Raw genomic sequence first — 12,522 nt, 5'->3', positions numbered from 1 at the left:
GATCTGTGGTGAAGCTGACCTCATCTCAAGTCTTGCTTTCTTCTAAGGCAGTCATTTCCTCGTCATGCAGGCGATCTTCCAGGACTCCAAGTCTTAGCTCGTAGATGTTTGAGGTAGCTTCTCATCAATAGCAGCGGCTACGTTAGCCACGAATCGTTGAGTAACTCCTCGACTTCGATGACTTTGTCTCAGCGCCGATTCTGGATTGACAGAATTTTGTTCATCGTCCTCTGAGAACTCACAGTTTGGATGGCATCATCAGGAAAATCGGCTAACCGCTCGACAGTAATTTGTTGTTCTGATACATTGGCTAGCCTCTCAAATGTTAACGCAGGATCTTTTGAAATCTCGGGCTTCTCGATAGATGAGAGGAGTGGCTTTTGTTCAGGTTCCACTATACTCGTTTCATCGAAGACTACGTTTCGATGGATTTCAATGGATCGATTTGACCCGTTCCAAAGCCTGAACCTGTAGTTTGCATAAGTCACGAAAACCAGTCGTTTTGATTTAGGGTCGAGCTTTACCGCATTTCCTCCGGATTGCGTACGCTGGGTACCCGAAAATCCAAAGATTATTTAGCCTCGGTTTTCGACCAACTCACATTTTATAAGGAGTCTTGTTAATCGCAAGACCGCGTGTCGATGACCGGTTCGTCAGCGCTAAAACAGCTTCGCCTCACAAGCAAGCCCTTCGCTGCTTGATACCATGGATCATTGCTCTAGCCTATTCCAATAGAGTTCGGTTGGCTCGTTCGCTGACGCTGTTTTGCTGCACTTTTGACCGAAGAGTTCTGTAACCATCGCCTCGTGCTGTTTAAATCGTTCGAAGACCTCGCTCTTTTGCTTGAGCAGATACACGACCATGAAGTAGGTATAGTCGTCGATGAAGGTGACTTTTCAATTTTTGCTGGTAAATGACAGATACCCTCTGCCATTTTGTTGCGAATGAACTGCTGTAGTGATGCGAGACTAAGCTGACCTTGCCTCATAGATATGCAATTTTTATGTTTTCGTATGGCTTCAAAACAGCGCTTTCCAACGAGGCTGACCAGACCACAAAAAATAGAAGCAGTAAAAGCTGACAACGATTTTTCCCCTAAAAAAATCCTCCTGGGTGGCGCCTGAATCGACAACAAACCTGACCCTGCCTTTTTCCCGCTAGTAATCAGCAGTTGAACGCCGTGCTTCGACAGCCACCCTGATTTTTTCGCGTCGGCCTTTACTTTGGGCTGGGCAACGATTCATGATATTATTTTCAGCCTTTCGATCCTTCATCGCCAAGTTTGGTACTGAACTTCTGATTGGGAAAAACTCTCGACTTTGGAATGCCAGCTCTGCGTCCAGGAACCTTCTTTTCAGCTCCAGTATCGATCTTGGGCCTCCGGCTGATCTCTACGAACATCTTGCTGGCTGGAATGCTCCTCGATTCACTAACCGCAAATTTTTCTAACAATCTCTAAAGAGTACCCCTCTCAAGCTATCTATTTTTCCACACCAGACATGTCTGGGCTCATAATCTGTTGAATTCAATGCTTTAGGGATTTTGGTTTGGAAATAGGAAACCGTTTATTCATTTCAGTTCGTCAAGTCCTTATATGTTAACTTATTTAGCACTATAGCGGTAACAATCTTGTCGCTTATTCTAAGTGATTCTCAAACTCTTAATCATTCTCTAAATACTATTGGCTTCTGGGATAACCACCTAGGAAAATCTAGCAACACTGTAGGGTAACTCATAATCACTTGCGGCCACACTCAGCCAGTGTAACGTGTATTTATGATGACAACATATGTATTGCTGCACGCTAACTTTTGGCTACCCCTTAAAGGCGTAAAATTGACCCGTTATTGAGAACCTCACGATCTGTCAAATAACGGGTCATTTTATCGGATCAATATTACCCCTTATTTTAAAAAGTTCGAGTCCGTTTGAAAAGGGTAGTTTTATATCTTGTCGAAGTAACGGTGCAATTTTTCTGTGGTCTTGATCTTGGTAAGTTTTTGTTAATAAAATGAATTCGTTATTGTGTTATTTAAATAAATTTTTCTCGCCAGATCATTCCATAAGTTGTTCGGCTGATACTTATCTACTCTGCAGCACAAAGATGGCAGTTCTCTCAGTGACCTTTGCGGATTTGATCGTAAGTTTTTTAACGATATATTAAGTGGTTTTCAAGTTATCCAAAGTTAACATTATTTTCAGTTTCGGTCATCTCAATTCGACAAGGAAAAGGTCCAGGTCTAATGCAACAGAAAAGGAAATAACGAACAAAACAACTCGGAACGTTACAGAAATCGGACCGGTAATTATGTGCACAATCCAATTATTTATGAATCTAGTTAATAAATGTTTTATAAAATCGCCAATATTTCACTTTATTTTGATTCAGAACTCCATGCATGAATATTTCTCGAAAAGCCGCAAGCGTTTGAAATAAGGGGTAATTCTCCGCTATGCTTTTAAAATGAGGGGTAATTTTCATCCGGTACAAGCGTTATCAAGCTGAGTACCCCTTAAAGGGTAAAGGGGCTTTATCCGAAAAAAGGAGTTCTCCCAGTCTTATTGAATAACGGGTCAAAAGTATTCGTTAAGGGGTAGCCAAAAGTTAGCGTGTGTCATCATCATCGATCATCATCAACTGTCTACCGCTATTGTTCTCGATTAGCGAATTGACGAAAAGAGAACATAAACAAAACTATTTTTTATGGTTTAACAGAAAGTGGCCGTAGAGGATCGGGTTGTTTCACGTCCGGAAATTCCTCCAACAGGATATGAAAAGAAACGGTGAGTGACTGTGGATCAGCTACGAAACATTAAAAAAGTCACTTACTTTCCAAAAGAGCTACGTACTTTTTGCGTACTTTTTTTTTAATTTTTACAAGATCGTGGTTAAGGAATGTAAAAAAGTGGTGTGAAACCGTTCTTTTAAATCCATGAACCTGTGACGCGAAAGACCTTTGGAGCGTCGATAAACTTTTCCAAAACAAAATCAATGAAACGTAAAATTTTTTAGTTCCAATAGAAAAAATTGAAAAAAATAATAGGGAAGTTAACGTAATTTGACACATATTAGTATTTAAAGATTTTCAAAATACGTATCACAGAATGTTTGGAGAATTTTCAAAGTAGCTATTTTTCTTTTTTATTGTTAATTTTTAATTTCCCAGATTTTCTTAAATTAAATTCAAACTTGATTTTCACTATATTAACGGAAGATTAACGCAATAAATGAAGATTGGCAATTTCATACCGGTTCTGTGGATGTAATTTCAAAAGCACTACATATTTTTGAAATGTTATAATGTTATATCACAAAAATCCTGCATTTTATCCATAAAAACCATAAACTTCTCATAAAATCATGAGGAGCTCAATTTACATATTTAGTCAGTTTAACTGCCTTAGGAGTAAGTTTTTTTTTGACTTTTTAAATATCTTGCCATTACACCAAGATTTACCATCCTTGTCAGGGGCATAGCTGTTTGGAATAATCTTCCAACCAGTTTCAAAACCATAAATTTGCTACATATTTTTCGCAGAGAGTGTCATTGTTTTTTCAATGGAGGAAACCAGTAAGATAAAGTTCCAGAAAACTGCAAAAAAAGTTATAATTTTAAATTTCAATCCATTAAAAACTAAGCGGAGTAATCAAAAAGAAATTGAATAACCCCACGTTTCATGTCGCAATAATGTATTTTAGAAAATTGTACTTGTACTCTACTTTTAAACCTTTGAAATTTCCGGATTTCATCCATTTGAAAAAATAAACTGTCTTTGCCTGATTTTAATTTTCTCGACTTAAGGGCATCGGGTTACATTCTAGAAAAGCAAAGAATGAGTTGTATTGGACTGGTTCAAGACAATTTTCTCGTAAAGGCTTTGACACGAAAATCATTCAAAACATAAATCTATTCAAACGTCTTTTGTTATCAGAACTTTTTATGCCGAACTAGTAGTTTTATTTCACACTTCAAATTAATTTTCGACAAGGGAATACGGCATTCGTTTAAGTCGATTTGGGTCATTTCTAAATTTCTCAAACCCTGGGGTCTTAAATGTTTCGTTTTGATTCAAAACTCAACCATGATTTTTCACAGAATTTTAAAGTTACTTTTACATGAACTTTTATGTTTGTAAGGGAAAATTCAATATTTTGTTCTAAAAAATCATCATCATTTTTGTTGCTTCTGTAGAACCAAACCTTCTAACGGTTTTGTGCCAACTTATAAATTTTCTGAAGGAAATTTTCCACTGAACAACTTTGTTGTAGACGTAACTTCGTATCTTATTAGACAAAAAAGTAATTAGCTATATAACAGGGGTATGTCTTAAGGCAATAAAAAAAAATATATTCAATTGACATCACTGCTGGGTGCCTAGCGAGGTATTGCAAGATTACTTTTTATGTAATGTTTTGCAAGGCACCAGCAGAAAAATCAATAGAATTTATTGTTTTTCAATGCCAGAACACATATTTATTCCTGTGAAAAAGCTAATAACTATTTTGTCTAATAAGATACGAAGTTATGGTCTTCGACAAAGTTTTTCATGAGCATGAGCAATACTAAGCATACTAAGTTTCATAGAAGAAAAAAAAAAGATTTTCCCTTAAAAACATAAAACTTGAAATTCACTCAAGTACACGGTTCTTTAAAATTATGGAAAAAATGATTGGCTGTTCATCAGTTCAAATCTTCATCAGTTCAATCCTCAAGAACCAATACAAATCTTTTAAGATCCAAGGGTTTGAGAAAATAAAAAAAAGCACATCAACTGTATCATCAGTGATTAATGTTTACTGTTATTATTAGTGATAATTATCATTATAAATGTTAAGTTTACTGCTTGAACATAACTGAATAATTGTAACAATTTCACACAAAATAACATTTTGCGATACATTGCATATTTTACATGATCAAATAGTTTCAACATTTTTTTGCTAATTTTGATTGAGTTTTTTTTGGTATCTAAATCGAAAATTTTGTCGATCTATATGGTTCGAAAAATATTTATATTTCTGATTTTTGGTAGTGTAATGTTTGGTATTTTGTAATATGTTTTTCCTTTATTTTCATTTCTATTTTAAAATCAGTTCCTGAGATAAAATGAGTGCATAAGAAACTGTGGGCCTTATAAAACTGTTTTCTGGAAATTTACGTATGAGGATTTGTGAATCAATGAACAATTTTGTTTTTTTTTTCTCTAAAAAAAATGTTAAATTTTCCCATACTAACTGGAAAATTTAAATTTACGCATATAAAATATATTTAAAAATTCATTAGAAAATCATTAACGAGTTTTGAGCCAAAACAAAGCTGATTAGACCTCAGGGTTTCAGAAATTAAAAATTTGCCCAAATAAACTAAGCTTACTGCAACATGCTGAAAAACATATTTATTTGTATAAGTTTTTCGAAGTATTATATTTGAAGTGAGAAATTTCCTTGAATTCAGGTACACAATTAACTGATGAGTTGATCCTACCTTTTCACTCTGATTGTAATATTTTTGGGTTCCTTGGCGTTAATAACTCAAATCACACAATATCGTTCCACAAATTTGCAAATGGACCGTGATTGAAACATTGACCACTTCTTTTTCATTTGCAATAATAATCACTCAATCGCAACAGCTCTCATCGGGTGAGCCATTCACTGAACGTTCTCAAAAGCACACATTAAATCAATTGGGAAAGCAAACTTTCAATCATTGAACACCGCTTTCGGAACCGGTCAATCAATCAAATCTTCATCCGAACAGTCTCTTTAATTAACAAAAAACTGAATTACTTAACTTGATTAGCGCTTAATTTCATTTTCTCTGTTTTTTAGTTGATTGAGAAGATTACTTTCGCCAACCACTTTCGAGAGCAAGAATTGTCAATCAAATGAACACTGTTCAATATTTTCCCAATTTCAAAAAAACTTTTCCGGAGAAAATTTTTCCAAGTTAGTTGATGTCGCACTACTATATTGTGACCGTTAGCAAAACAAACGACTGACTAAACTGAGCCCTGTCAAAGTCTGACTCTCAACGGTGGCAGCAGCAACAAAGAAGAAGAAACCGGTATAGGCTTAGTTTTGTGATAGTTTTTTTTTTTCGTTGCGTTAGAAGAGGTGGATGCCGGTATTTTCCCTCCTAAATTGAATAGAACTTAAGCATAGGGTTTATCCACAAATCGGCTGAAGCGCTCACACGGAGCAGAGCTTCGACTAAAAACGGTTCTACTAAGCGAAACATTTGTCATTCATCACGATCGTACGACACCCTTCAAATGCTAACCGCACTCATCGCACCTCAAACAAACCATAGAACAGTTACTTAGTTAGAACAACTATACGACAGTAATGTCGAATCCGAAAAGGGTGGGAGGAAGAGTTATATTCCAAAGATTTACTTAGAGAGCTCATGGGTTGGAGCTGCCGCTCTCGACTTTTGTGGTCTGACTGAGGTTCAAGTCTAGGTTAATTATCTTTCAATAAGCACCCCGTTATATCCTACTTATGTAAGGTGAATCAGGTGGCATCAAGTGTATGGGATACACAAAGCTTGAAAAGGATTAAATATTGAATGTTTTGAGATAGGAATAACAGATTTCTATTGATCATAACGATGAGGAAGAAGTTTGTATAAAAAAATCGTTGCGTATAAGCTAACATTGGAAACATATAAAAAAAATCTTAATTTTCAGAAATTGAATAATACAAAAACATAAAATATATTTTTTTAAATTCACCTGTTTTGAAAAATACATTGCGACCGTCTATATATTTTAAGTTTGTGTAAATGGTGTCTATTACATGAGTCATAGGTGGCCAAACTATGGCCTGCAGCTGTCTTTTTTTGTTCCGCGAAGCTTTTTCCAGAATGACCTTGAATGTGGTTCTTAGTTCTTTTTAAGAGTTAAAGTTTTTGATGGTTTCTATACCATTTTGAGATGAAGTTTATCAAAATCTGTATCAATCGTTCGAGAATCAGAAACAAAAGTCGGAGAAAAACCTGTATTTTATTGACCTTTACAATATTTGACACATGAACTTTACTTTCGAATAACAGAAGTGTATTTCAACGAATTTTTCTAATTTGATTACCTCTTGACATTATTCTTAAAGCAATGAGAGCTCCTAAATGGGTGCATGACAAGAGTTTTAATTTTTACTGAATCAAAGCAATCGAAAGATTCCTTTTAATTCAACCACGGTAAATGAAAAGTTCATATACCAGTATTTCGATAGCAACTTACTACCTTCTTCAGTGAACGTTTTCGATTGATGAATGTGTATCGTTTCTCTCCCTTATATTGTCCGGGTTACGTAAGCTACTACTAGGTAGCAGAAACCTCCGAATGCTCGGCAGTTGTGCCGTTGTCTGTTTTTTGGGTCTACCTACCCCATTCTGGGTGTTTTCTGGTAGTTATAAATTATTTTATACCCGTTTTTGGGCATTGTCAGGTAAATTATTGTATTTCTTTTTACCTAAGAATTTGAACAACCAAGTGTGCCCTGGTCCGGTGTCTCCGTTTAAGAGATGAACTGATTTTTCATCCTAAGATGGATTTCAGTTGATTACACTAGTTTACAGCATTTTTGAACTCAGTAAACTGAAGGTCACTTCTAATGTGAAATCGGGCGCTGAATCCGAAAATGAAATTCAAAAAAATCTCAGTAGAACCGTTTTTGAGTTATGCTCCAATTATGAAATTTCGGAAAAATTAAAAAGGTTCTTGTACTTAAATTCAAATATCTCGGACGGCACAACAGTAATTTGAAATCCCTCTTTTGCATATTGAAGGTGAATAAATTTTCATTTCAATTTCATTATTCTATTATGTTTCATTCTTCCTATACTATGATAAGTGTACTGCGGTTCGCTAAATTATAAAAAACTACAAAAATTACTGTTATGATAAAGTAGCCATAACTTCTTCAATTTTCAATCGATTTTGATAAATAACCACTTGAAATCTTTCTTTTGAATCGACATTCAAGGGCAAAAGAAAGTCAGATTTTTTAAATGTTACTATCGAGTCTAAAACTTTCGTTGAAACTAAATTTTCTCTAAAAAAATGCGTTTTTTACAATTTTTTCTCTCATAAAGTCACTAATATCAACAAGACTGTTGGTCAAACGCAAAAACAGTGTTCAGATGATCGATAGAAAATTTATTCACCTTCAATATGCAAAAGAGGGATTTCAAATTACTGTTGTGCCATCCGAGATATTTGAATTTAAGTACAAGAACTTTTTTAATTTTTTCGAAATTTCATAATTGGAGCATAACTCAAAAACGGTTCTTTTGAGATTTTTTTGAATTTCATTTTCGGATTCAGCGCCCGATTTTACATTAAAAATGTTGGTCAGTTAACCAAGTTCACGATTTTTTTAAAAATTGGTAAACTAGTGTTATTAGAGCTAGTGAACACTAGTTCAATATCGAACTTTGTCAACTTGTGTCGTAATTCGACTGCGTTGACACTGTTGAACTCCATGGACCTTCGTTGAAACTCCTTCTGAATAGGAGTTAAAGTAGTGAAAGATTTCCGTTGAAGCAATCTTTCTTTCTTCCTTATAATGGATCTACTTTGGTATCCATTTTCATTAGCCGTTTGGAAAATATATTGAAGTTCTGTTGTGGTATGAGCCTACTTGGTTGAATGATTCGACTGAATCAAAGCAATCGAAAGATTCCTTTTAATTCAACCACGGTAAATGAAAAGTTCATATACCAGTATTTCGATAGAAACTTACTACCTTCTTCAGTGAACGTTTTCGATTGATGAATGTGTATCGTTTCCCTCCCTTATATTGTCCGGGTTAGGTAAGCTACTACTAGGTAGCAGAAACCTCCGAATGCTCGGCAGTTGTGCCGTTGTCTGTTTTTTGGGTCTACCTACCCTAAGCTTGCCAGATTGCCCGGTTTTACCCGGGTTTGCCCGGATATTTGATACAAAATTTCGAGAAAGTCCGGCCCGGCCCGGTTGCCCGGATATCGTGAAAAAAGTCCGGATATTGCCCTGACTTTTTCACAATTTTCACAAAGAAACCAAAAAAAATCAAAGTTTTTGAGTAAGTTTTAGCAAAATCGATTAACGGTATGGAAATTTTCAACGGTTGTTTCAAATTATTTCGCTGATTTACTTTTATAAACCTTTTTATATATTCAAGTGTTCCAAAAAGTTTTTGGAAGTCTGCAATTACATCAATTAAATATTAATTTCATTTTTTTTGCATTTTTTCTTTGTTTTTATATATAATAACACCTAAATTTTGCCCGGTTTTTGCCCGGTCTTTGGATTTGAAAAATTTAAATCCATGCCCGGATTTTGCCAGGTTTTATTGAAAAAATGCCCGGAATTGCTAGGCCCGGATGGGAGTGGAAAAAATTCTGGCAACCTTAACCTACCCTATTCTGGGTGTTTTCTGGTAGTGCTAAATTATTTTCTACCCGGTTTTGGGCATTGTCAGGTAAATTATTGTATTTCTTTTTACCTAAGAATTTGAACAACCAAGTGTGCCCTGGTCCGGTGTCTCCGTTTAAGAGATGAACTGATTTTTCATTGAAGATTTCAATGCTTTCAGCAACATCCAATTTAAGCGAATTACTATTCAAAGACCGGATCAGCTAGACATTTCCTCGATCAATAGAGTGTCCAGATTCACACATGTGTAAAGCTACTGCAGATCTAGGATTCTGTGAAGGAAGAATTTTCACTGAAGAAGGTAGTAAGTTGCTATCGAAATACTGGTATATGAACTTTTCATTTACCGTGGTTGAATTAAAAGGAATCCTTCGATTGCTTTGATTCAATATTGAAGTTCCTTTTCTCTTCTCTCTCTCGGTTGATAGGGGAATGAAGTTCATCCGATGGATCATGTGGTGGAACGCCGCCATCTTATACTGGAACGAGTGGTTCGAGGTGCTCGGTATTACCCTCATGGTGTTTGTCGGCTTTCTGTAGATTTCGAATTGGAATAGGCCATCATCTCTCCTTACCAGAACATCCAGGAAAGGTAATTTCCTGTCTTCTTCTATTTCGCAAGTGAATTTAATATTCTTATGCAAACCGTTTACGGATGTTAGAAGTTCTTCTAGAAAATCTTTGTTTACTACACAAAAAATGTCATCGACGTATCTCCACCATTTTTCGGGTAATAAATCTTGATTTTCAAGAGTCTCCTCCAAATGAGCCATAAACAGTTCACACAAGAATGGAGACAGAGAATTTCCCATTGGTGTCCCCTTTGTTTGTCTATAGAACAAATCTCTAAATTTAAAGAAGGTTTGTTCCATACACAAGTCCACCAATTTCTTGTAGTTTCTAACTTTGAGTTTCCAAGTGCTCCCATTGTGTTGTTGAAGCAATCAATCTTCTAACAGATTAGAAGCTTCTTTAACGGGAACACTTGGAAACAAAGCTGAAACATCAAAGGAAACCATGACCTCGTCCTCTTCTATGCCTCCCGACGCCTGCAGTCTGTTCACGAACTCTAATGTGTTGGTTACCGATCTCGTTTTAAAAGGTTTTGGCATCCTTTTAAACTCGTTCAGTAACCACTTCGCCACTTTTTCCGTGGGCGCGTTCACACCCGAAATTATCTCCCTCATCTCATTCCCTGGTTTGTGAATCTTCGGTAGACCTTTGATTCTAGGGACGATTGGGGCAGACACTTTCAGGGCGCCCGGCGCAAACCCTAAGATCGGTCCACAGTCCTTCAGCGTTTTTTCCACCTCCTTAACCATCTCCGGTAGTGGGTCCTCTCTTCGAACTCGATACGGTCATTCAACGATTTTGGCCTGCATCAATCCGTTGTAATCCGTTTTGCCCATGATGACCACTGAATTTCCCTTGTCCGCCTTGACGTAGAACACCTCCTTTCTCCTAAGTTCTTTCGCTATCTGGATTTCCTCGACGTTGGATTTCCCATTGATGCCCTTTCTCAAGACATCTGCCACTTCGGCTCTGGCGCAATCCTTCTGGGCCGTGGACAGCTTACTCGACCTAATAGCCGTCTCTACATCGATGATAATCTGGTCCATCCTTGGTTTCCTCGACACCGCGTAGTTTAGACCTTTGTTGAGTAGATCGATCTGTTTGTCGGTGAACTCTTCCTTCGATCGATTCACCACAAAACCATCCAGTACCGCCACGCTGGGTTTCTCGTAGTTCCGGGGCAGCTGCCTCGCCTTCAGTAGCTCCAACTTATTCCGTAGCACCCTTTCCTTACGCCTTTTCTCGCAACAGAGTGAATTTTTACTGTTTTTAAGGCTTCATGGAGAGAATAATTTAATTGTCAAAAAAATTGAAACACCGCTCTCAAAATTAAAAAAAAAATCTACTTTTCGGATATGAGGAAAAGATTGAAGAAACATTAGAATCAAGTTAAGGAAGAACGTTCACTTCCATCTGTACCGTTGAGCCGTCAACACGTACGCCGGAGCATCGTATCGTTGCTGTGTACCTGCAGGAACATTTTTACATTATTTATTTTTTCCTTACCTGTTTTTCAATCAGCACTTTTCAGTGCTAAAATTATTTTTATTTTCTTTTATTCATATTTTTCTCTTTTCTTTCCAGCATGGGGAAGTCATCGGCCGGTTCAAGGGCCGGAAGAAAACGGATTGCCGAACCTAATTCAGGTCCATCGCCCAAAAAAGTTGAAATTTCCAATTCATTCGATGTCCTTCATAACATCGGTGATGAGGAAATATTCGTATTTAATTCTGATAAGAGTACTAAGAAACCTTCTTCTTCTTATACTCTTAAAAACGAAAAGGTTCCACCAATTACGGTCACGATTCCTGACTTCAATGCCTTTCGAAAAGAAATCGTCACTTCCGTCAAGGATGTGAAGATTTCTTTTCAGATCGGTCGCAGGGGAACTGCTCGTATTTTGGCGGAATCTTTTATTTATTTTTCAAAAAATTTTAATTTATTTGAATAATAAATAACATCAATTTTTTACGTACGACACTAGAAGTGATCGTCCATTTAAAGTTGTACTTCGTGGTCTCACCGGCGATCAGACACCGGATGAGATCACAACTGAATTAAATTCTTTGTTAGGTTTTTCTCCGATTCAAGTAATTCAAATGAGGAAAAGAACCAACACGAATAATATCAGTAGTGTTGGTTTTGCTCCTGAGCTTTCCTTGATCCATTTTAAAAAGGATCAGGTGAATAATTTGCAAATTCTTTAAGGCTCGTCTTATGTTTCATTGTCGAGTCAAATTCGAACCTTTTCGAAAATCTTCTACCAATTTTTTACAAAATATTACGCAATGTCGTCGTTGTCAAGCTTTTTGTCACGGCACTAAAAATTGTAGAATGAATGCCAGGGCAAAAATTATTGCTTCTAGGAAAAATCCCAAAGTTTCCAGAAAGCTTCTTCTTGATGATGACATTATTTTTCACATCTTAAACTAGTATTTGAAAGATTTTCATTTTCATTCAAAATTTAAAAAATCCATCAATAATGTACAAATTGCCGTAAAAAACTTTACCCAGTATGACGGATTGGCT

The 12,522-nt window shown here is 36.3% G+C and overlaps 2 protein-coding genes across 8 annotated transcripts in view; one reads left to right on the top strand and one right to left on the bottom strand.

Annotated features, from left to right (window-relative positions):
- The window catches only part of LOC129744251 (elongation of very long chain fatty acids protein 7), a 161,529-nt gene extending 155,539 nt beyond the window's left edge, over positions 1 to 5,990 (bottom strand). The window contains exon 1 of the mRNA XM_055736682.1: positions 5,487 to 5,990. The gene's annotated coding sequence lies outside the window, so the exon portion shown is untranslated. The remainder of the gene's footprint in view (positions 1 to 5,486) is intronic.
- LOC129744250 (D-beta-hydroxybutyrate dehydrogenase, mitochondrial) overlaps positions 1 to 12,522 on the top strand; it is a 307,586-nt gene that overhangs the window by 193,781 nt on the left and 101,283 nt on the right. The window lies entirely within an intron of this gene.

This window comes from Uranotaenia lowii, chromosome 2 (genome assembly GCF_029784155.1).
Source record: "Uranotaenia lowii strain MFRU-FL chromosome 2, ASM2978415v1, whole genome shotgun sequence".
In the NCBI taxonomy this organism is placed as follows: Eukaryota; Metazoa; Arthropoda; class Insecta; order Diptera; family Culicidae; genus Uranotaenia; species Uranotaenia lowii.
The sequence above is the reverse complement of the archived record's forward strand: the minus strand, read 5'-3'. Positions and strand labels throughout refer to the sequence as shown.